The 22,019-nt window shown below is 53.8% G+C and overlaps 2 protein-coding genes across 5 annotated transcripts in view; one reads left to right on the top strand and one right to left on the bottom strand.

The window, feature by feature from the left end:
* Window positions 1-22,019, top strand: part of LOC144509135 (epithelial membrane protein 2-like) — a 323,958-nt gene that overhangs the window by 108,931 nt on the left and 193,008 nt on the right. The window lies entirely within an intron of this gene.
* Window positions 1-22,019, bottom strand: part of LOC144509134 (suppressor of cytokine signaling 1-like) — a 64,945-nt gene that overhangs the window by 11,227 nt on the left and 31,699 nt on the right. Inside the window, exon 1 of one of the 4 annotated variants that reach the window (XM_078237535.1) lies at window positions 8,019-8,402. The exons of 2 other annotated variants lie outside the window; for them this stretch is intronic. The gene's annotated coding sequence lies outside the window, so the exon portion shown is untranslated. Of the gene's footprint in view, window positions 1-165; window positions 272-8,018; window positions 8,403-22,019 lie in introns of those variants that run through there. One more of the 4 variants, XM_078237532.1, reaches the window with a different exon arrangement.

Raw genomic sequence — 22,019 nt, 5'->3', positions numbered from 1 at the left:
CTCCCCTCCCCCCCACCCACAATCCCCAACCTTCCGACATTCAAAGTCTGGGTTTGTACTCGGGGAACGGGACGTTATTCAAGGAGCAGGGCCCCAGGCTTCAGAAAAAGGCAGCAGCAAACTACACAAACAGCACCAAAGATACAGGAGCTTTCAACGACTCACCAGCCCTGAACTGCCTGATGTTCCTCATTGTTGAGCACATATTGCCAAGCTCCTGAAGTGTGAGCTGCGAGAGGGAGATATCGCCACGCTCAAGGGGATCAAGACGCGTCTCTAATCTTATCTTATTTTGGTTGCTGCTCTCACGCATCAGCCTCTGGCCCCGCCCAGCCAAGGGGGCGCTGCGAGATAGCAATGTTCCATCAGAGGCAGTTATGCAAATCCAGGGAGCACACGTTCTCCCAGGCCTCTATCCAGGAAAGGCCGAAGATTCCAAAACACAGTCCTCAAAAATCGAGCCGGGGCCTACGATTAACGTTACTCTTGCAGGAAGCGCCATCTCTTCCTTAGCCCATAAGTACTCAGAGCTCTGAGTGAGGTCCACTCTACAAAACCTCCAGCAACCTCTCCAGTGATGTTAAAATTTAAAGCATATTTATTAGTGTCACTAGTGGACTCACACTGCAATGAAGTTACTGTGAAAATCCCCTAGTCGCCACACTCCGGCGCCTGTTCGGGTACACTGAGGGAGAAGTTAGCACGGCCAATGCACCCTAACCAGCACGTCTTTCGGACTGTGGCGGGAAACCGGAGCACCCGGGAGGAAACCCACGCAGACACGGGGAGAATGTGCAGACTCCACCCAGACAGTGGCCCAAGCCGGGAATCGAACCCAGGTCCCTGGCGCTGTGAGGTAGCAGTGCTAACCACTGTGCCGCCCTGTGTTAAAGACAGCTGCAGGGTCCTCTCCGGTTCCCTCGCCAATATTTATCCCTCAACCCCCACCATGAAACAAAGGCCACAGCTGGATTTGATTTTGATTTGTTATTGTCACATCTATTAGTATTCAGTGAAAAGTATTGTTTCTTGCGCGCTATACAGACAAAGCATACCGTTCATAGAGAAGGAAAGGAGAGAGTGCAGAATGTAGTGTTACAGTCATAGCTAGGGTGCAGAGAAAGATCAACTTAATGCAAGATAGGTCCATTCAAAAGTCTGATGGCAGCAGGGAAGAAGCTGTTCTTGAGTCGGTTGGTACATGATCTCAGACTCTTTTTCCCGACGGAAGAAGGTATGTCCAGGGTGCGTGGGGTTCTTAATTATGCCGGCTGCTTTGCCGAGGCAGCGGGAAGTGTAGACAGAGTCAATGGATGGGAGGCTGGTTTGCGCGATGGACTGGGCTACATTCATGACCTTTTGTAGTTCCTTGCGGTCTTGGGCAGAGCAGGAGCCATACCAAGGTGTGATACAACCAGAAAGAATGCTTTCTATGGTGCATCTGTAAAAGTTGGTGAGAGTCGTAGCTGACATGCCGAATTTCCTTCGTCTTCTGAGAAAGTAGAGGCGTTGGTGGGCTTTCTGAACTATAGCGTCAGCATGGGGGGACCAGGACAGGTTGTTGGTGATCTGGACACCTAAAAACCTGAAGCTCTCGACCATTTCTACTTTGTCCCCATTGATGTAGACTGGGGCATGTTGTCCACTACGCTTCCTGAAGTCGATGACTATTTCCTTCGTTTTGTTGACACTGAGGGAGAGATTATTGTTGCCGCAGCAGTTCACCAGATTCTCTATCTCATTCCTGTACTCTGTCTCGTCATTGTTTGAGATCCGACTCACTATGGTGGTGTCATCAGCAAACTAGTTTTGGTGTCCTTATGCGAGGAAGGATTTCCTTGCTATAGAGGGAGTGCGGCGAAGGTTTACCAGGCTGATTCCTGGGATGGCAGGTCTGTCATATGAGGAGAGACTAAGTTGGTTCAGATTGTATTCACTGGAACTGAGAAGAGTGAGAGGGGATCTCATAGAAACTTGTTAGACAGGCTACATTCAGAAAGAATGTTTCTAATGGTGGTGGTGGTGGGTGGGGGAGTCCAGAACTCGTGGTCATAGTTTGAGGATAAGGGGTAAACCTTTTAGAACTGAGGGGAGGAGAAATATTTTCATCCAGAGAGTGGTGAATGTGTGGAATTCACTACCACAGAAAGTAGTTGAGGCCAAAACGTTGTCTGATTTCAAGAAGAAATTAGATATCGCTCTTGGGGCGAAAGGGATTAAGGGATAGGGGGGCGGGGGGGCGGGGGGGGGGGGGAATCAGGATATTGAATTTGATGATCAGCCATGATCAAAATGAATGGTGGAACAGGCTCGAAGGGCTGAATGGCCTCCTCCTGCTTCTAGTTTCTATGTAATGCAGCCGTTTGAGAGCTTGTTACGTTCACATTAACTTTTCCTCCACAGTCCAGCAGCGACCCAACTAATTCCTCGCTGGCCATAAAACACTTGCTGATATCAGGAATGATCCTGAATTGAAAACAAGTTTGTTACACTCTTAACAAAAACAAATAATCAAAATTAAACAAATAAACAAGGGGGGGGGGGTGGAGAACTATAACTAAAAGCAGAATGTCAAAGGAAACCTAACTAACGAAACAAAAATATAATTGCCAGGGAGGAATATGTGACCTCGTCGCCGCGGTGCCCAGTGATCATGGAAGGAGCTTGTTCTTCACATGAGCTGCAGAAAAATTAACTCAAAGCGGGACTGATTGGCAGGGCCGACAAACACCAAATGAGCGAAACAATAAATCTTAAAAATCAACGAGTCGATCTCATGTGGGTAGGGGACACAGATCTCTTCCAGTATTCCAGCTGAAGTGGGGTTAGGAGCTACCCAGACCAGGGTGGGCAGACATGAACAACAGCTCAAAGCTGTGCGCTGGGATTCTCCAATCTTGTTCGTTCTGCCACCCTTGCCGGCAAGAATGGAGAATTTGGCGCCCAGCCAAAACTCCATTCACTGCAGTGGGGCTGGAGAATCCCAGCCACGGGCGAGGTTGGAGAATCCCAGCCCTAAACTTTCCCCTTTATTTTTTTGATGCCTTTGGCCAGATTTCAGCAACTGGCACCAAAGCCTTGTGGACATTGGGTTGATTTGCTATTGGCAGTTCCCACAACTGTCCAAAGTTCAAATCACCACCATTTTGGTTCAATTATTCGAAGAATTGCTTCTCCGTGATGACGGGATGAGGAACCGAGGGAAACAACATTGATAGTTTTCACAAAATGGAGCAGAGATTTTTCTTAGAATTCATTTATGGGCTGTTTTGCCCCTCCTGAATTGCCCCTGAGAAGGTGGTGGTGAGCTGCTTTCTTGAACTGCTACAATCCCTGTGGTGTAGGTACATCCACAGTGCTGGTAGGGAGGGAATTCCAGGATTTTGACCCAGCGACAATGAATGAACGGCCGATATATTTCCAAGTCAGGATGGCGAGTGGCTTTTGATTTGATTTATTATTGTCACATGTATTAACATACAGTGAAAAGTATTGTTTCTTGCGCGCTATACAGACAAAGCATACCGTTCATAGAGAAGGAAACGAGAGAGTGCAGAATGTAGTGTTACAGTTATAGCTAGGGTGTAGAGAAAGATCAACTTAATGCAAGGCAAGTCCATTCAAAAATCTGACAGCAGCAGGGAAGAAGCTGTTCTTGAGTCGGTTGGTACGTGACCTCGGATTTTTGTATCTTTTTCCCGGAGGTGGAAGAGAGAATGTCCGGGGTGTGTATGGGGTCCTTAATTATGCTGGCTGCTTTGCCGAGGCAGCGGGAAGTGTAGACAGAGTCAATGGATGGGAGGCTGGTTTGCGTGATGGATTGGGCTACATTCACGACCCTTTGTGGTTTCTTGCGGTCTTGGGCAGAGCAGGAGCCACACCAAGCTGTGGAAACTTCCAGGTGGTGGCGCTCCCATGTGTCTGATGCCTTTGTCCTGTGGTCGTGGGTTTGGGAGGTGCTGCCTAACGAACCTTGGTGAGTTCTTGCAGTTAGGTGGTATACACTGCTGCCGCTGTGCATCGGTGGTGGAGGGAGTGAATGTTTGTGGATGTGGTGCCAATCAAGCGGGTTGCTTTATCCTGGATGGTGTCAAGTTTCTTGAGTGTTGTTGGAGCTGCACCATCCAGGCAAGGGGAGATTATTCCATCCTACTCCTGACGTGTGCCTTGTAGATGGGCAGCATGGTGGCACAGTGGTTAGCACCGCTGCCTCACAGCACCGGGGACCCGGGTTCAATTCCGATCTCGGGTCACTGTCCGTATGGAGTTTGCACGTTCACCTCATGTCTGCATGGGTTTCCTTCGGGTGCTCCAGTTTCCTCCCACAGTCCAAAGATGTGCAGGTGGATTGGCCATGCTAAATTGACCCTAGCATCAGGGGGATTAGCAGGGTAAATATGTGGGGTTATGGGGATAGGGCCTGGGTGGGATTGTAGGCACTGCAGCTTCAATGGGCCGAATGGCCTCATTCTGCACTGTCGGAATTCTATGATCCTATGATGGTGGACAGGCTTTGGGGAGTCAGGAGTTGAGTTACTCTCTGCAGTATTCCTAGTCTTTGATGTACTCTGGTAGCCACAGTACTTACATGGCTAGTCCCGTTCAGTTTCTGGTCAATGCTAATGCCCAGGATGTTGATGTCCTCATAATAGGACAACCCTCTCATCCAACGAACCAACCTAGTAAATCTTCGCTGTCCTGCCTTCAATGCAAGTAAATCCTTCCTTAAACACAGAGGACAAGACTGCACACAATATTCCAGATGTGATCTCACCAAAGCTGAGCACAACTGGAACAAGATGTTTATACTCTTGTATTCCAATCCCCTTGCAATAAAGGGCAACATAGTATTTGCCTTCTTGTATCTGCATCCTTCATACGAGTACACCCAAGTCTCTAAACAACAATATTTAAACTTTCACACCTTTTAAAATATATTTAACTTTTCTGTTCTTAAGACCAAGGTGAAGAGCTTCACATTTCCCCATGTTATGGTCCATCTGCCATCTTGTGGCCCATTCACTTAGCCTGTCTCTCTGTAGCCTCTGTGTCTTCCCCATAGCTTATCTTCCCACCGAACTTTATCATCAGAAACTCTTCATCCAAGCCTTTAATATAGTTTGCAAATAGTCAAGGCCCTGGTATAGATCCTTGTGCCACTCCACTATTCACTGCCTGGAAACTTGAAAACTCGTGGGCCCCGTTTATGCCCACTCTGCCTCCTGACCACTAACCAATCCTCTACCCATGCTAATATATTACCCCCCAACTCCATGCATCAATATCTTACCCATTAATCTATTGTGTGGCACTTCTATCGAATGTCGTTTGAAAACCCAGGTATACTACATCTACTGGTTCCCCTTTGTCTACCCTCCTAATCACATCCTCAAGAATCCCCAATAAATTTCTCAAACAGGATTTCCCCTTAGTAAAATCATTGTTTCAATATTATGTCTTTCAAAGAACATTGTTAAGACTTCCTTAATAATAAGATTGCGGCATTTTCTAAATGAGCGAGGTTAAGGTAACTGGCCTGTAGCTTCCTGCTTTCCATATCCCTCTTCCCTTGAAAAGCAGTGTCGGATTTGCCAACTTCCAATCTGATGGGACCATTCCCGCATCCAAGGAATTTTTTGGAAAATTCACCAACTCTGCAATTACTCGGCTATTGGCCGTGAGGTGCTGGGGATGCCAGATTTTAGTTTCCTCCAACAGGGCGGCACAGTGGTTAGCGCTGCTGCCTCACATCGCCAGGGACCTGGGTTCCATTCCCGGCTTGGGTCACTGTCTGTGTGGAGTCTGCACATTCTCCCCGTGTCTGCGTGTTTCCCCCGGGTGCTCCAGTTTCCTCCCACAGTCCGAAAGACGTGCTGGTTAGGGTGCATTGGCCGTGCTAAATTCTCCCTCAGTGTACCCGAACAGGGGCCGGAGTGTGGCGACTAAGGAATTTTCACAGTAACTTCATTGCAGTGTGAATGTAAGCCGACTTGTGACACTAATAAATACACTTTTCTCTGCTGACATTAATTTTGTTAATGTCCTCACTTGTTTTTGCCCCAAGGTTACTGTCTGTTTCTGATATGCAATTTGTGCTTTTATGCTATGAAAACAAACAAACAATTTATTCCAAGTCTCTGCCATTTCCACATTCCCCATGTTAATTTCTCCTGCTCATAAGGGACCAATGTTTACTTTTGCCACTCTCTTCCTATAATACTTGCATTAAAAAACTTTTACAATCTGTTTTTAAATTCCTAACTAGGTTACTTTCCCGTTCTATTGTTTTTATTTGTCTATCAACATTTTGGTGGCCCTCTGCTGGCACCTAAAACACTTCCAATCCTCAGCCTTGTTCTTTGCAATACTATAAACCTAACCTAACACTCTCGTCTTACAAAGCCACAGATGTACTTTTCTGCTGATTCTTTTGTACTTTTCATTAAACGGTTTGTACTGTTTTGTCAATTGTTTTTTTGTCACGTTTGTCACGTTTTTTCATTTCCCACCATACCTTTAGATATATTTCCCAAATCAACTTGAGCCAGTTCCAACCTACGTAATTGGCTTTGCTCAAGTTGAAGATGTGTGTGTGTGATTGGAGTATGCCACACTCTCAAACTCAACACGGAATTCAATGGTATTATGATCACTCTTTCCCAGTGAACCTGTTACCATCGCGTTACTAATTAACTCAACCTCATTACACAATACGGGATCTAAGATAGCTTCATTTCTGGCCGGTTTCACAACATATTGCTCTAGGAAACTGTCACAAGAACGCTCTACAAAGTCATCGGCTACACCACTCTTGATTGTCCCAGTCTATATGAAGATTAAAGTCTTCACAATTATTCCATTGCCTCTGTTCCAAGTTCCAATAATTTCATACTGAATGCTCTGTTAACAGTGTAATTACTGTAATGGGGCCATTTTCAGCTATTCCCACCAGCATTTTCTACCCCTTGCTATTCCTAATGTCCACCCATATTAATTCTACTTTTTAAAAATTCATTTGTGGGACATGGGCATCGTTGGCTGGCCAGCATTTATTGCCCATCCCTAGTTGCCCGAGGGTAGTTGAGAGTCAGCCACATTGCTGTGTCTCTGGAGTCACATGTAGGCCAGACCAGGTAAGGACGGCAGATTTCCTTCCCTAAAGGGACATTAGTGAACCAAGTGGGTTTTTCTGACAATCGACAATGGTTTCATGGTCATCAGTCGATTCTTAATTCCAGATTTTCTTTCTTGAATTCAAATTCCACCATCTGCCGTGGTGGGATTCGAACCCGGGTCCCCAGAGCACCACCCTGGGTCTCTGGATTACTCGTCCACTGACAATGAGGCAGCGTAAACTAGTAATTAAGTTTAAAGTTTATTTATTAGTGTCACAAGTCAGCTTACATTAATACTGCAATGAAGTTACTGTGAAAATCCCTCAGTCGCCACACTCCGGCGCCTGTTCGGGTACACCGAGGGAGAATTTAGCACGGCCAATGCGCCCTAATCAGCACGTCTTTCGGACTGTGGGAGGAAACCGGAGCACCCGGAGGAAACCGATGTAGACACGGGGAGAATGTGCAAACTCCACACAGACAGTGACCCAAGCCGGGGATCGTACCCGGGTCCCTGGCGCCGTGAGGCAGCAGTGCTAACCACTGTGCCACCCCTTAATTAAGTAGGGCAAGGGACAGTTATGGGTGAAGAGCTCCTGAGCCCATCCTAGTGCGGAGCTTGGGGAAGAAGGGCAAAGTCATTTCTCCCAGTCCTGACCCCTGCAAGGTAGTGAAAACCCTGTCTGTCGTGCCCTGAATGATTCCCTCCCCCTCCCTCACTCAAATTAATCCTTACCCCCTCCCACTCTGCATTCTAACCACGTGTCAAACTGATGCCCCAAAGATATTGCCCTGGATAAACATCTGCAAAAGGGCAGGAGCTGTTTAAATTCGCCTCACAGCCGGCACAGTGCCACAGCCCCCCTGTCAGATCCATAACAACAGTTCAGAAATAAAACTCACCGCCCGATTTTCTCTTGAGATTCATTGGAGCTCTATGAACGATCTTACTTAACACATTTTTTTTTCTCTCAAAGCGACCGATGGACGAAGCTTTTCTCTTTCCCCTTTGATAAGATCTTCCAGCCGCCAAACATCGAGCTGTCACCACACTGCAGACTGCAGGAAGCTGGTCTGTTTGATATCTTAAGGGACACAGTACTGCAGTACATCCCACTCACAGCGAGACCATATCGCACACGTATATTCACCCGTGTGTGTGAGCGTGTCTGCGTGTGTGAGAGCAGGTGTCTGCACGTGCGTCCGTGTGTGTGAGCAAGTGTCTGCGTGTGTGTCCGTGTGTGTGAGCAAGTGTCTGCGTGTGTGTCCGTGTGTGTGAGCAAGTGTCTGCGTGTGCGTCCGTGTGTGTGAGCAAGTGTCTGCGTGTGTGTCCGTGTGTGTGAGCAAGTGCCTGCGTGTGCGTCCGTGTGTGTGAGCAAGTGTCTGCGTGTGTGTCCGTGTGTGTGAGCAAGTGTCTGCTGTGCGTCCATGTGTGTGAGCAAGTGTCTGCGTGTGCGTCCGTGTGTGTGAGCAAGTGTCTGCGTGTGTGTCCGTGTGTGTGAGCAAGTGTCTGCGTGTGCGTCCGTGTGTGTGAGCAAGTGTCTGCGTGGGCATCCGTGTGTGTGAGCAAGTGTCTGCGTGTGTGTCCGTGTGTGTGAGCAAGTGTCTGCGTGTGCGTCCGTGTGTGTGAGCAAGTGGCTGCGTGTGCGTCCGTGTGTGTGAGCAAGTGTCTGCGTGTGCGTCCGTGTGTGTGAGCAAGTGTCTGCGTGGGCATCCGTGTCTGTGAGCAAGTGTCTGCGTGTGCGTCCGTGTGTGTGAGCAAGTGTCTGCGTGTGTGACCGTGTGTGTGAGCAAGTGTCTGCGTGTGCGTCCGTGTGTGTGAGCAAGTGTCTGCGTGGGCATCCGTGTGTGTGAGCAAGTGTCTGCGTGTGCGTCCGTGTGTGTGAGCAAGTGTCTGCGTGGGCATCCGTGTGTGTGAGCAAATGTCTGCGTGTGTGACCGTGTGTGTGAGCAAGTGTCTGCGTGTGCGTCCGTGTGTGTGAGCAAGTGTCTGCGTGGGCATCCGTGTGTGTGAGCAAGTGTCTGCGTGTGCGTCCGTGTGTGTGAGCAAGTGTCTGCGTGGGCATCCGTGTGTGTGAGCAAGTGTCTGCGTGTGCGTCCGTGTGTGTGAGCAAGTGTCTGCGTGTGCGTCCGTGTGTGTGAGCAAGTGTCTGCGTGTGCGTCCGTGTGTGTGAGCAAGTGTCTGCGTGTGCGTCCGTGTGTGTGAGCAAGTGTCTGCGTGTGCGTCCGTGTGTGTGAGCAAGTGTCTGCGTGTGTGTCCGTGTGTGTGAGCAAGTGGCTGCGTGTGTGTCCGTGTGTGTGAGCAAGTGTCTGCTGTGTGTCCGTGTGTGTGAGCAAGTGTCTGCGTGTGCGTCCGTGTGTATGAGCAAGTGTCTGCGTGTGCGTCCGTGTGTGTGAGCAAGTGTCTGCGTGTGCGTCCGTGTGTGAGCAAGTGTCTGTGTGTGCATCCGTGTGTGCGAGCAACTGGCTGCGTGTGCGTCCGTGTGTGTGAGCAAGTGTCTGCGTGTGCGTCCGTGTGTGTGAGCAAGTGTCTGCGTGTGCGTCCGTGTGTGTGAGCAACTGGCTGCGTGTGCGTCCGTGTGTGTGAGCAAGTGTCTGCGTGTGCGTCCGTGTGTGTGAGCAAGTGTCTGCGTGTGCGTCCGTGTGTGTGAGCAAGTGTCTGCGTGTGTGTCCGTGTGTGTGAGCAAGTGTCTGCGTGTGCGTCCATGTGTGCGAGCAAGTGTCTGCGTGTGCGTCCGTGTGTGCGAGCAAGTGGCTGCGTGTGCTTCCGTGTGTGTGAGCAAGTGTCTGCGTGTGCGTCCGTGTGAGTGAGCAAGTGTCTGCGTGTGTGTCCGTGTGTGTGAGCAAGTGTCTGCGTGTGCGTCCGTGTGTGCAAGCAAGTGGCTGCGTGTGCGTCCGTGTGTGTGAGCAAGTGTCTGCGTGTGCGTCCGTGTGTGTGAGCAAGTGTCTGCGTGTGCGTCCGTGTGTGTGAGCAAGTGTCTGCGTGTGCGTCCGTGTGTGTGAGCAAGTGTCTGCGTGTGCGTCCGTGTGTGTGAGCAAGTGTCTGCGTGTGTGTCCGTGTGTGTGAGCAAGTGTCTGCGTGTGTGTCCATGTGTGTGAGCAAGTGTCTGCGTGTGCGTCCGTGTGTGCGAGCAAGTGGCTGCGTGTGCGTCCGTGTGTGTGAGCAAGTGTCTGCGTGTGTGTCCGTGTGTGTGAGCAAGTGTCTGCGTGTGCGTCCGTGTGTGTGAGCAAGTGGCTGCGTGTGTGTCCGTGTGTGTGAGCAAGTGTCTGCGTGTGCGTCCGTGTGTGTGAGCAAGTGTCTGCGTGTGTGTCCGTGTGTGTGAGCAAGTGGCTGCGTGTGCGTCCGTGTGTGTGAGCAAGTGGCTGCGTGTGCATCCGTGTGTGTGAGCAAGTGTCTGCGTGTGTGTCCGTGTGTGTGAGCAAGAGTCTGCTTGGGCATCCGTGTGTGTGAGCAAGTGTCTGCGTGTGCGTCCGTGTGTGTGAGCAAGTGTCTGCGTGTGCGTCCGTGTGTGTGAGCAAGTGTCTGCGTGTGTGTCCGTGTGTGTGAGCAAGTGTCTGCGTTTTTGTCCGTGTGTGTGAGCAAGTGTCTGCGTGTGCATCCGTGTGTGTGAGCAAGTGTCTGCGTGTGCGTCCGTGTGTGTGAGCAAGTGTCTGCGTGGGCATCCGTGTGTGTGAGCAAGTGTCTGCGTGTGCGTCCATGTTTGTGAGCAAGTGTCTGCGTGTGCGTCCGTGTGTGTGAGCAAGTTTCTGCACGTGCGTCCGTGTGTGTGAGCAAGTGTCTGCGTGTGCGTCCGTGTGTGTGAGCAAGTGTCTGCGTGTGTGTCCATGTGTGTGAGCAAGTGTCTGCTGTGTGTCCGTGTGTGTGAGCAAGTGTCTGCGTGTGCATCAGTGTGTGTGAGCAAGTGGCTGCGTGTGCGTCCGTGTGTGTGAGCAAGTGTCTGCGTGTGCGTCCGTGTGTGAGCAAGTGTCTGTGTGTGCGTCCGTGTGTGCGAGCAACTGGCTGCCTGTGCGTCCGTGTGTGTGAGCAAGTGTTCTGCGTGTGCGTCCGTGTGTGTGAGCAAGTGTCTGCGTGTGCGTCCGTGTGTGTGAGCAACTGGCTGCGTGTGCGGCCGTGTGTGTGAGCAAGTGTCTGCGTGTGCGTCCGTGTGTGTGAGCAAGTGTCTGCGTGTGCGTCCGTGTGTGTGAGCAAGTGTCTGCGTGGGCATCCGTGTGTGTGAGCAAGTGTCTGCGTGTGTGTCCGTGTGTGTGAGCAAGTGTCTGCGTGTGCATCCGTGTGTGTGAGCAAGTGGCTGCGTGTGCGTCCGTGTGTGTGAGCAAGTGTCTGCGTGTGCGTCCGTGTGTGTGAGCAAGTGTCTGCGTGTGCGTCCGTGTGTGTGAGCAAGTGGCTGCGTGTGCGTCCGTGTGTGTGAGCAAGTGTCTGCGTGTGCGTAAGTGTCTGCGTGTGCGTCCGTGTGTGTGAGCAAGTGTCTGCGTGGGCATCCGTGTGTGTGAGCAAGTGCCTGCGTGTGCGTCCATGTGTGTGAGCAAGTGTCTGCGTGTGCGTCCGTGTGTGTGAGGAAGTGTCTGCGTGTGCGTCCGTGTGTGTGAGCAATTGTCTGCGTGTGTGTCCATGTGTGTGAGCAAGTGTCTGCTGTGTGTCCGTGTGTGTGAGCAAGTGTCTGCTGTGTGTCCGTGTGTGTGAGCAAGTGTCTGCGTGTGCGTCCGTGTGTGTGAGCAAGTGTCTGCGTGTGTGTCCATGTGTGTGAGCAAGTGTCTGCTGTGTGTCCGTGTGTGTGAGCAAGTGTCTGCGTGTGCGTCCGTGTGTGTGAGCAAGTGTCTGCGTGTGTGTCCATGTGTGTGAGCAAGTGTCTGCTGTGTGTCCGTGTGTGTGAGCAAGTGTCTGCGTGTGTGTCCGTGTGTGTGAGCAAGTGTCTGCGTGTGCGTCCGTGTGTGTGAGCAAGTGTCTGCGTGTGTGTCCGTGTGTGTGAGCAAGTGTCTGCGTGTGCGTCCGTGTGTGTGAGTAAGTGTCTGCGTGTGTGTCCGTGTGTGTGAGCAAGTGTCTGCGTGTGCGTCCGTGTGTGTGAGCAAGTGTCTGCGTGTGTGTCCGTGTGTGTGAGCAAGTGCCTGCGTGTGTGTCCGTGTGTGTGAGCAAGTGTCTGCGTGTGTGTCCGTGTGTGTGAGCAAGTGTCTGCGTGTGTGTCCGTGTGTGTGAGCAAGTGTCTGCGTGTGCGTCCGTGTGTGTGAGCAAGTGTCTGCGTGTGCATCCGTGTGTGTGAGCAAGTGTCTGCTGTGTGTCCGTGTGTGTGAGCGTGTGTGTGAGCAAGTGTCTGCGTGTGCATCCATGTGTGTGAGCAAGTGTCTGCGTGTGCGTCCATGTGTGTGAGCAAGTGTCTGCGTGTGCGTCCATGTGTGTGAGCAAGTGTCTGCGTGTGTGTCCGTGTGCGTGAGCAAGTGTCTGCTTGTACTTCCGTGTGTGTGAGCAAGTGTCTGCGTGTGTGTCCGTGTGTGTGAGCAAGTGTCTGCGTGTGTGTCCGTGTGTGTGAGCAAGTGTCTGCGTGTGTGTCCATGTGCGTGAGCAAGTGTCTGCGTGTGCGTCCGTGTGTGTGAGCAAGTGTCTGCTGTGTTTCCGTGTGTGTGAGCAAGTGTCTGCGTGTGCATCCATGTGTGTGAGCAAGTGTCTGCGTGTGCGTCCATGTGTGTGAGCAAGTGTCTGCGTGTGCGTCCATGTGTGTGAGCAAGTGTCTGCGTGTGTGTCCGTGTGCGTGAGCAAGTGTCTGCGTGTGCTTCCGTGTGTGTGAGCAAGTGTCTGCACGTGCGTCCGTGTGTGTGAGCAAGTGTCTGCGTGTGCGTCCGTGTGTGTCCGTGTGTGTGAGCAAGTGTCTGCGTGTGTGTCCGTGTGTGTGAGCAAGTGTCTGCGTGTGTGTCCGTGTGTGCGAGCAAGTGTCTGCGTGTGTGTCCGTGTGTGTGAGCAAGTGTCTGCGTTTGTGTCCGTGTGTGAGCAAGTGTCTGCGTGTGTGTCCGTGTGTGTGAGCAAGTGTCTGCGTGTGTGTCCGTGTGTGTGAGCAAGTGTCTGCGTGCGCGTCCGTGTGTGTGAGCAAGTGTCTCCGTGTGTGTCCGTGTGTGTGAGCAAGTGTCTGCGTGTGCGTCCGTGTGTGTGAGCAAGTGTCTGCGTGCGCGTCCGTGTGTGTGAGCAAGTGTCTGCACGTGCGTCCGTGTGTGTGAGCAAGTGTCTCCGTGTGTGTGAGCAAGTGTCTGCGTGCGCGTCCGTGTGTGTGAGCAAGTGTCTGCGTGCGCGTCCGTGTGTGTGAGCAAGTGTCTGCACGTGCGTCCGTGTGTGTGAGCAAGTGTCTCCGTGTGTGTCCGTGTGTCTGAGCAAGTGTCTGCGTGTGCGTCCGTGTGTGTGAGCAAGTGTCTGCGTGTGCGTCCGTGTGTGTGAGCAAGTGTCTGGGTGTGTGTCCGTGTGTGTGAGCAAGTGTCTGCGTGTGTGTCCGTGTGTGTGAGCAAGTGTCTGCGTGTGTGTCCGTGTGTGCGAGCAAGTGTCTGCGTGTGTGTCCGTGTGTGTGAGCAAGTGTCTGCGTGTGCGTCCGTGTGTGTGAGCAAGTGTCTGCGTGTGAGTCCGTGTGTGTGAGCAAGTGTCTGCGTGTGCGTCCGTGTGTGTGAGCAAGTGTCTGCGTGTGAGTCCGTGTGTGTGAGCAAGTGTCTGCGTGTGAGTACGTGTGTGTGAGCAAGTGTCTGCGTGTGAGTCCGTGTGTGTGAGCAAGTGTCTGCGTGTGCGTCCGTGTGTGTGTGCAAGTGTCTGCGTGTGCATCCGTGTGTGTGAGCAAGTGTCTACGTGTGCGTCCGTGTGTGTGAGCAAGTGTCTGCGTGTGCGTCCGTGTGTGTGAGCAAGTGTCTGCGTGTGCGTCCGTGTGTGTGAGCAAGTGTCTGCGTGTGCGTCCGTGTGTGTGAGCAAGTGTCTGCGTGTGAGTCCGTGTGTGTGAGCAAGTGTCTGCGTGTGAGTCCGTGAGTGTGAGCAAGTGTCTGCGTGTGTGTCCGTGTGTGTGAGCAAGTGTCTGCGTGTGCGTCCGTGTGTGTGAGCAAGTGTCTGCGTGTGCGTCCGTGTGTGTGTGCAAGTGTCTGCGTGTGCGTCCGTGTGTGTGAGCAAGTGTCTGCGTGTGCGTCCGTGTGTGTGAGCAAGTGTCTGCGTGTGCGTCCGTGTGTGTGAGCAAGTGTCTGCGTGGGCATCCGTGTGTGTGAGCAAGTGTCTGCGTGTGCGTCCGTGTGTGTGAGCAAGTGTCTGCGTGTGTGTCCGTGTGTGTGAGCAAGTGTCTGCGTGTGTGTCCGTGTGTGTGAGCAAGTGTCTGCTGTGTGTCCGTGTGTGTGAGCAAGTGTCTGCGTGTGTGTCCGTGTGTGTGAGCAAGTGTCTGCTTGTGCGTCTGTGTGTGTGAGCAAGTGTCTGCGTGTGTGTCCGTGTGTGTGAGCAAGTGTCTGCGTGTGCGTCCGTGTGTGTGAGCAAGTGTCTGCGTGTGTGTGAGCAAGTGTCTGCGTGTGCGTCCGTGTGTGTGAGCAAGTGTCTGCGTGTGTGTCCGTGTGTGTGAGCAAGTGTCTGCGTGTGTGTCCGTGTGTGTGAGCAAGTGTCTGCTGTGCGTCCGTGTGTGCGAGCAAGTGTCTGCGTGTGCGTCCGTGTGTGTCCATGTGTGTGAGCAAGTGTCTGCGTGTGCGTCCGTGTGTGTCCATGTGTGTGAGCAAGTGTCTGCGTGTGCGTCCGTGTGTGTGAGCAAGTGTCTGCACGTGCGTCCGTGTGTGTGAGCAAGTGACTGCGTGTGTGTCCGTGTGTGTGAGCAAGTGTCTGCTGTGCGTCCATGTGTGTGAGCAAGTGTCTGCGTGTGCGTCCGTGTGTGTGAGCAAGTGTCTGCGTGTGTGTCCGTGTGTGTGAGCAAGTGTCTGCGTGTGCGTCCGTGTGTGTGAGCAAGTGTCTGCGTGGGCATCCGTGTGTGTGAGCAAGTGTCTGCGTGTGTGTCCGTGTGTGTGAGCAAGTGTCTGCGTGTGCGTCCGTGTGTGTGAGCAAGTGGCTGCGTGTGCGTCCGTGTGTGTGAGCAAGTGTCTGCGTGTGCGTCCGTGTGTGTGAGCAAGTGTCTGCGTGGGCATCCGTGTCTGTGAGCAAGTGTCTGCGTATGCGTCCGTGTGTGTGAGCAAGTGTCTGCGTGTGTGACCGTGTGTGTGAGCAAGTGTCTGCGTGTGCGTCCGTGTGTGTGAGCAAGTGTCTGCGTGGGCATCCGTGTGTGTGAGCAAGTGTCTGCGTGTGCGTCCGTGTGTGTGAGCAAGTGTCTGCGTGGGCATCCATGTGTGTGAGCAAGTGTCTGCGTGTGTGACCGTGTGTGTGAGCAAGTGTCTGCGTGTGCGTCCGTGTGTGTGAGCAAGTGTCTGCGTGGGCATCCGTGTGTGTGAGCAAGTGTCTGCGTGTGCGTCCGTGTGTGTGAGCAAGTGTCTGCGTGGGCATCCGTGTGTGTGAGCAAGTGTCTGCGTGTGCGTCCGTGTGTGTGAGCAAGTGTCTGCGTGTGCGTCCGTGTGTGTGAGCAAGTGTCTGCGTGTGCGTCCGTGTGTGTGAGCAAATGTCTGCGTGTGTGTCCGTGTGTGTGAGCAAGTGTCTGCGTGTGCGTCCGTGTGTGTGAGCAAGTGTCTGCGTGTGTGTCCGTGTGTGTGAGCAAGTGTCTGCGTGTGCGTCCGTGTGTGTGAGCAAGTGTCTGCGTGTGTGTCCGTGTGTGTGAGCAAGTGTCTGCGTGTGTGTCCGTGTGTGTGAGCAAGTGTCTGCTGTGCGTCCATGTGTGAGAGCAAGTGTCTACGTGTGTGTCCGTGTATGTGAGCAAGTGTCTGCGTGTGCGTCCGTTTGTCTGAGCAAGTGTCTGCGAGTGCGTCCGTGTGTGTGAGCAAGTGTCTGCGTGTGCGTCCGTGTGTGTGAGCAAGTGTCTGCGTGTGTGTCCGTGTGTGTGAGCAAGTGTCTGCACGTGCGTCCGTGTGTGTCCGTGTGTGTGAGCAAGTGTCTGCGTGTGCGTCCGTGTGTGTGAGCAAGTGTCTGCGTGTGTGTCCGTGTGTGTGAGCAAGTGTCTGCGTGTGCGTCCGTGTGTGTCCGTGTGTGTGAGCAAGTGTCTGCACGTGCGTCCGTGTGTGTGAGCAAGTGTCTGCATGTGTGTCCGTGTGTGTGAGCAAGTGTCTGCGTGTGCGTCCGTGTGCGTCCGTGTGTGTGAGCAAGTGTCTGCGTGTGTGTCAGCAAGTGTCTGCGTGTGCGTCCGTGTGCGTCTGTGTGTGTGAACAAGTGTCTGCACGTGCGTCCGTGTGTGTGAGCAAGTGTCTGCGTGTGCGTCCGTGTGTGTCCGTGTGTGTGAGCAAGTGTCTGCACGTGCGTCGGTGTGTGTCCGTGTGTGTGAGCAAGTGTCTGCGTGTGCGTCCGTGTGTGTGAGCAAGTGTCTGCGTGTGCGTCCGTGTGTGTCCGTGTGTGTGAGCAAGTGTCTGCGTGTGCGTCCGTGTGTGTGAGCAAGTGTCTGCGTGTGTGTCCGTGTGTGTCCGTGTGTGTGAGCAAGTGTCTGCGTGTGCGTCCGTGTGTGTGAGCAAGTGTCTGCGGGTGTGTCCGTGTGTGTGAGCAAGTGTCTGCGTGTGTGTCTGTGTGTGTGAGCAAGTGTCTGCGTGTGTGTCCGTGTGTGTGAGCAAGTGTCTGCGTGTGCGTCTGTGTGTGTGAGCAAGTGGCTGCGTGTTCGTCCGTGTGTGTGAGCAAGTGTCTGCGTGTGCGTCTGTGTGTGTGAGCAAGTGTCTGCGTGTGCGTCCGTGTGTGTGAGCAAGTGGCTGCGTTTCTGTCCGTGTGTGTGAGCAAGTGTCTGCGTGTGTGTCCGTGTGTGTGAGCAAGTGTCTGCGTGTGCGTCCGTGTGTGTGAGCAAGTGGCTGCGTGTGCGTCCGTGTGTGTGAGCAAGTGTCTGCGTGTGCGTCCGTGTGTGTGAGCAAGTGTCTGCGTGTGCGTCCGTGTGTGTGAGCAAGTGTCTGCGTGTGTGTCCGTGTGTGTGAGCAAGTGTCTGCGTGTGCGTCCGTGTGTGTGAGCAAGTGTCTGCACGTGCGTCCGTGTGTGTGAGCAAGTGTCTGCACGTGCGTCCGTGTGTGTGAGCAAGTGTCCGCGTGTGCGTCCGTGTGTGTGAGCAAGTGGCTGCGTGTGCGTCCGTGTGTGTGAGCATGTGTCTGCGTGTGCGTCCGTGTGTCTGAGCAAGTGGCTGCGTGTGCGTCCGTGTGTGTGAGCAAGTGTCTGCGTGTGTGTCCGTGTGTGTGAGCAAGTGTCTGCGTGTGCGTCCGTGTGTGTGAGCAAGTGTCTGCACGTGCGTCCGTGTGTGTGAGCAAGTGTCTGCACGTGCGTCCGTGTGTGTGAGCAAGTGTCTGCGTGTGTCCGTGTGTGTGAGCAAGTGTCTGCGTGTGTGTCCGTGTGTGTGAGCAAGTGTCTGCGTGTGTGTCCATGTGTGTGTGAGCAAGTGACTGCGTGTGTGTCCATGTGTGTGAGCAAGTGTCTGCCTGTGCGTCCATGTGTGTGAGCAAGTGTCTGCGTGTGTGTCCATGTGTGTGAGCAAGTGTCTGCACGTGCGTCCGTGTGTGTGAGCAAGTGTCTGCGTGTGTCCGTGTGTGTGAGCAAGTGTCTGCGTGTGTCCGTGTGTGTGAGCAAGTGTCTGCGTGTGTGTCCATGTGTGTGTGAGCAAGTGGCTGCGTGTGTGTCCATGTGTGTGAGCAAGTGTCTGCATGTGCGTCCATGTGTGTGAGCAAGTGTCTGCACGTGCGTCCGTGTGTGTGAGCAAGTGTCTGCGTGTGTCCGTGTGTGTGAGCAAGTGTCTGCGTGTGTCCGTGTGTGTGAGCAAGTGTCTGCGTGTGTGTCCATGTGTGTGTGAGCAAGTGGCTGCGTGTGTGTCCATGTGTGTGAGCAAGTGTCTGCATGTGCGTCCATGTGTGTGAGCAAGTGTCTGCGTGTGTCCATGTGTGTGAGCAAGTGGCTGCGTGTGTGTCCATGTGTGTGAGCAAGTGTCTGCTGTGTGTCCGTGTGTGTGAGCAAGTGTCTGCTGTGTGTCCGTGTGTGTGAGCAAGTGTCTGCGTGTGCGTCCGTGTGTGTGAGCAAGTGTCTGCGTGTGTGTCCGTGTGTGTGAGCAAGTGTCTGCACGTGCGTCCGTGTGTGTCCGTGTGTGTGAGCAAGTGTCTGCGTGTGCGTCCGTGTGTGTGAGCAAGTGTCTGCGTGTGTGTCCGTGTGTGTGAGCAAGTGTCTGCGTGTGCGTCCGTGTGTGTCCGTGTGTGTGAGCAAGTGTCTGCACGTGCGTCCGTGTGTGTGAGCAAGTGTCTGCATGTGTGTCCGTGTGTGTGAGCAAGTGTCTGCGTGTGCATCCGTGTGCGTCCGTGTGTGTGAGCAAGTGTCTGCGTGTGTGTCCGTGTGTGTGAGCAAGTGTCTGCGTGTGCGTCCGTGTGCGTCCGTGTGTGTGAACAAGTGTCTGCACGTGCGTCCGTGTGTGTGAGCAAGTGTCTGCGTGTGCGTCCGTGTGTGTCCGTGTATGTGAGCAAGTGTCTGCACGTGCGTCGGTGTGTGTCCGTGTGTGTGAGCAAGTGTCTGCGTGTGCGTCCGTGTGTGTGAGCAAGTGTCTGCGTGTGCGTCCGTGTGTGTCCGTGTGTGTGAGCAAGTGTCTGCGTGTGCGTCCGTGTGTGTGAGCAAGTGTCTGCGTGTGTGTCCGTGTGTGTCCGTGTGTGTGAGCAAGTGTCTGCGTGTGCGTCCGTGTGTGTGAGCAAGTGTCTGCGGGTGTGTCCGTGTGTGTGAGCAAGTGTCTGCGTGTGTGTCCGTGTGTGTGAGCAAGTGTCTGCGTGTGTGTCCGTGTGTGTGAGCAAGTGTCTGCGTGTGCGTCCGTGTGTGTGAGCAACTGGCTGCGTGTTCGTCCGTGTGTGTGAGCAAGTGTCTGCGTGTGCGTCCGTGTGTGTGAGCAAGTGTCTGCGTGTGCGTCCGTGTGTGTGAGCAAGTGGCTGCGTTTTTGTCCGTGTGTGTGAGCAAGTGTCTGCGTGTGTGTCCGTGTGTGTGAGCAAGTGTCTGCGTGTGCGTCCGTGTGTGTGAGCAAGTGGCTGCGTGTGCGTCCGTGTGTGTGAGCAAGTGTCTGCGTGTGCGTCCGTGTGTGTGAGCAAGTGTCTGCGTGTGCGTCCGTGTGTGTGAGCAAGTGTCTGCGTGTGGGTCCGTGTGTGTGAGCAAGTGTCTGCGTGTGCGTCCGTGTGTGTGAGCAAGTGTCTGCACGTGTGTCCGTGTGTGTGAGCAAGTGTCTGCACGTGCGTCCGTGTGTGTGAGCAAGTGTCTGCGTGTGCGTCCGTGTGTGTGAGCAAGTGGCTGCGTGTGCGTCCGTGTGTGTGAGCATGTGTCTGCGTGTGCGTCCGTGTGTCTGAGCAAGTGGCTGCGTGTGCGTCCGTGTGTGTGAGCAAGTGTCTGCGTGTGTGTCCGTGTGTGTGAGCAAGTGTCTGCGTGTGAGCAAGTGTCTGCGTGTGCGTCCGTGTGTGTGAGCAAGTGTCTGCACGTGCGTCCGTGTGTGTGAGCAAGTGTCTGCACGTGCGTCCGTGTGTGTGAGCAAGTGTCTGCGTGTGTCCGTGTGTGTGAGCAAGTGTCTGCGTGTGTGTCCGTGTGTGTGAGCAAGTGTCTGCGTGTGTGTCCATGTGTGTGTGAGCAAGTGACTGCGTGTGTGTCCATGTGTGTGAGCAGGTGTCTGCCTGTGCGTCCATGTGTGTGAGCAAGTGTCTGCGTGTGTGTCCATGTGTGTGAGCAAGTGTCTGCACGTGCGTCCGTGTGTGTGAGCAAGTGTCTGCGTGTGTCCGTGTGTGTGAGCAAGTGTCTGCGTGTGTCCGTGTGTGTGAGCAAGTGTCTGCGTGTGTGTCCATGTGTGTGTGAGCAAGTGGCTGCGTGTGTGTCCATGTGTGTGAGCAAGTGTCTGCATGTGCGTCCATGTGTGTGAGCAAGTGTCTGCGTGTGTCCATGTGTGTGAGCAAGTGGCTGCGTGTGTGTCCATGTGTGTGAGCAAGTTTCTGCTGTGTGTCCGTGTGTGTGAGCAAGTGTCTGCTGTGTGTCCGTGTGTGTGAGCAAGTGTCTGCGTGTGTGTCCGTGTGTGTGAGCAAGTGTCTGCGTGTGTGTCCGTGTGTGTGAGCAAGTGTCTGCGTGTGTGTCCGTGTGTGTGAGCAAGTGTCTGCATGTGCGTCCATGTGTGTGAGCAAGTGTCTGCGTGTGTGTCCGTGTGTGTGGGCAAGTGTCTGCGTGTGTGTCCGTGTTTGTGAGCAAGTGTCTGCACGTGTGTCCGTGTGTGTGAGCAAGTGTCTGCGTGTGTGTCCGTGTGTGTGAGCAAGTGTCTGCGTGTGTGTCCGTGTGTGTGAGCAAGTGTCTGCACATGTGTCCGTGTGTGTGAGCAAGTGTCTGCACGTGTGTCCGTGTGTGTGAGCAAGTGTCTGCGTGTGCGTCCGTGTGTGTGAGCAAGTGGCTGCGTGTGCGTCCGTGTGTGTGAGCAAGTGTCTGCGTGTGTGTCCGTGTGTGTGAGCAAGTGTCTGCACGTGCGTCCGTGTGTGTGAGCAAGTGTCTGCACGTGTGTCCGTGTGTGTGAGCAAGTGTCTGCACGTGCGTCCATGTGTGTGAGCAAGTGTCTGCGTGTGCGTCCGTGTGTGTGAGCAAGTGTCTGCGTGTGTGTCCGTGTGTGTGAGCAAGTGTCTGCACGTGCGTCCGTGTGTGTGAGCAAGTGTCTGCGTGTGTGTCCGTGTGTGTGAGCAAGTGTCTGCACGTGCGTCCGTGTGTGTGAGCAAGTGTCTGCGTGTGCGTCCATGTGTGTGAGCAAGTGTCGGCGTGTGCGTCCGTGTGTGTGAGCAAGTGTCTGCGTGTGTGTCCGTGTGTGTGAGCAAGTGTCTGCGTGTGTCCGTGTGTGTGAGCAAGTGTCTGCGTGTGCGTCCGTGTGTGTGAGCAAGTGTCTGCACGTGCGTCCGTGTGTGTGAGCAAGTGTCTGCGTGTGCGTCCGTGTGTGTGAGCAAGTGTCTGCGTGTGTGTCCGTGTGTGTGAGCAAGTGTCTGCGTGTGTGTCCGTGTGTGTGAGCAAGTGTCTGCGTGTGTGTCCGTGTGTGTGAGCAAGTGTCTGCATGTGTGTCCGTGTGTGTGAGCAAGTGGCTGCATGTGCGTCCATGTGTGTGAGCAAGTGTCTGCGTGTGCGTCCGTGTGTGTGAGCAAGTGTCTGCGTGTGCGTCCGTGTGTGTGAGCAAGTGTCTGCGTGTGCGTCCGTGTGTGTGAGCAAGTGTCTGCGTGTGCGTCCTTGTGTGTGAGCAAGTGTCTGCGTGTGCGTCCGTGTGTGTGAGCAAGTGTCTGCGTGTGCGTCCGTGTGTGTGAGCAAGTGTCTGCGTGTGCGTCCGTGTGTGTGAGCAAGTGTCTGCGTGTGTGTCCGTGTGTGTGAGCAAGTGTCTGCACGTGCGTCCGTGTGTGTGAGCAAGTGTCTGCGTGTGTGTCCGTGTGTGTGAGCAAGTGGCTGCGTGTGCGTCCGTGTGTGTGAGCAAGTGTCTGCGTGTGCGTCCGTGTGTGTGAGCAAGTGTCTGCGTGTGTGTCCGTGTGTGTGAGCAAGTGTCTGCACGTGCGTCCGTGTGTGTGAGCAAGTGTCTGCGTGTGAGTCCGTGTGTGTGAGCAAGTGGCTGCGTGTGCGTCCATGTGTGTGAGCAAGTGTCTGCACGTGCGTCCGTGTGTGTGAGCAAGTGTCTGCGTGTGCGTCCGTGTGTGAGAGCAAGTGGCTGCGTGTGCGTCCGTGTGAGCATGTGTCTGCGTGTGCGTCTGTGTGTGTGAGCAAGTGTCTGCGTGTGCGTCCGTGTGTGTGAGCAAGTGTCTGCGTGTGTGTCCGTGTGTGTGAGCAAGTGTCTGCGTGTGCGTCCGTCCGTGTGTGTGAGCAAGTGTCTG

This window comes from Mustelus asterias, chromosome 21 (genome assembly GCF_964213995.1).
Source record: "Mustelus asterias chromosome 21, sMusAst1.hap1.1, whole genome shotgun sequence".
Classification (NCBI taxonomy): Eukaryota; Metazoa; Chordata; class Chondrichthyes; order Carcharhiniformes; family Triakidae; genus Mustelus; species Mustelus asterias.
The sequence above is the reverse complement of the archived record's forward strand: the minus strand, read 5'-3'. Positions and strand labels throughout refer to the sequence as shown.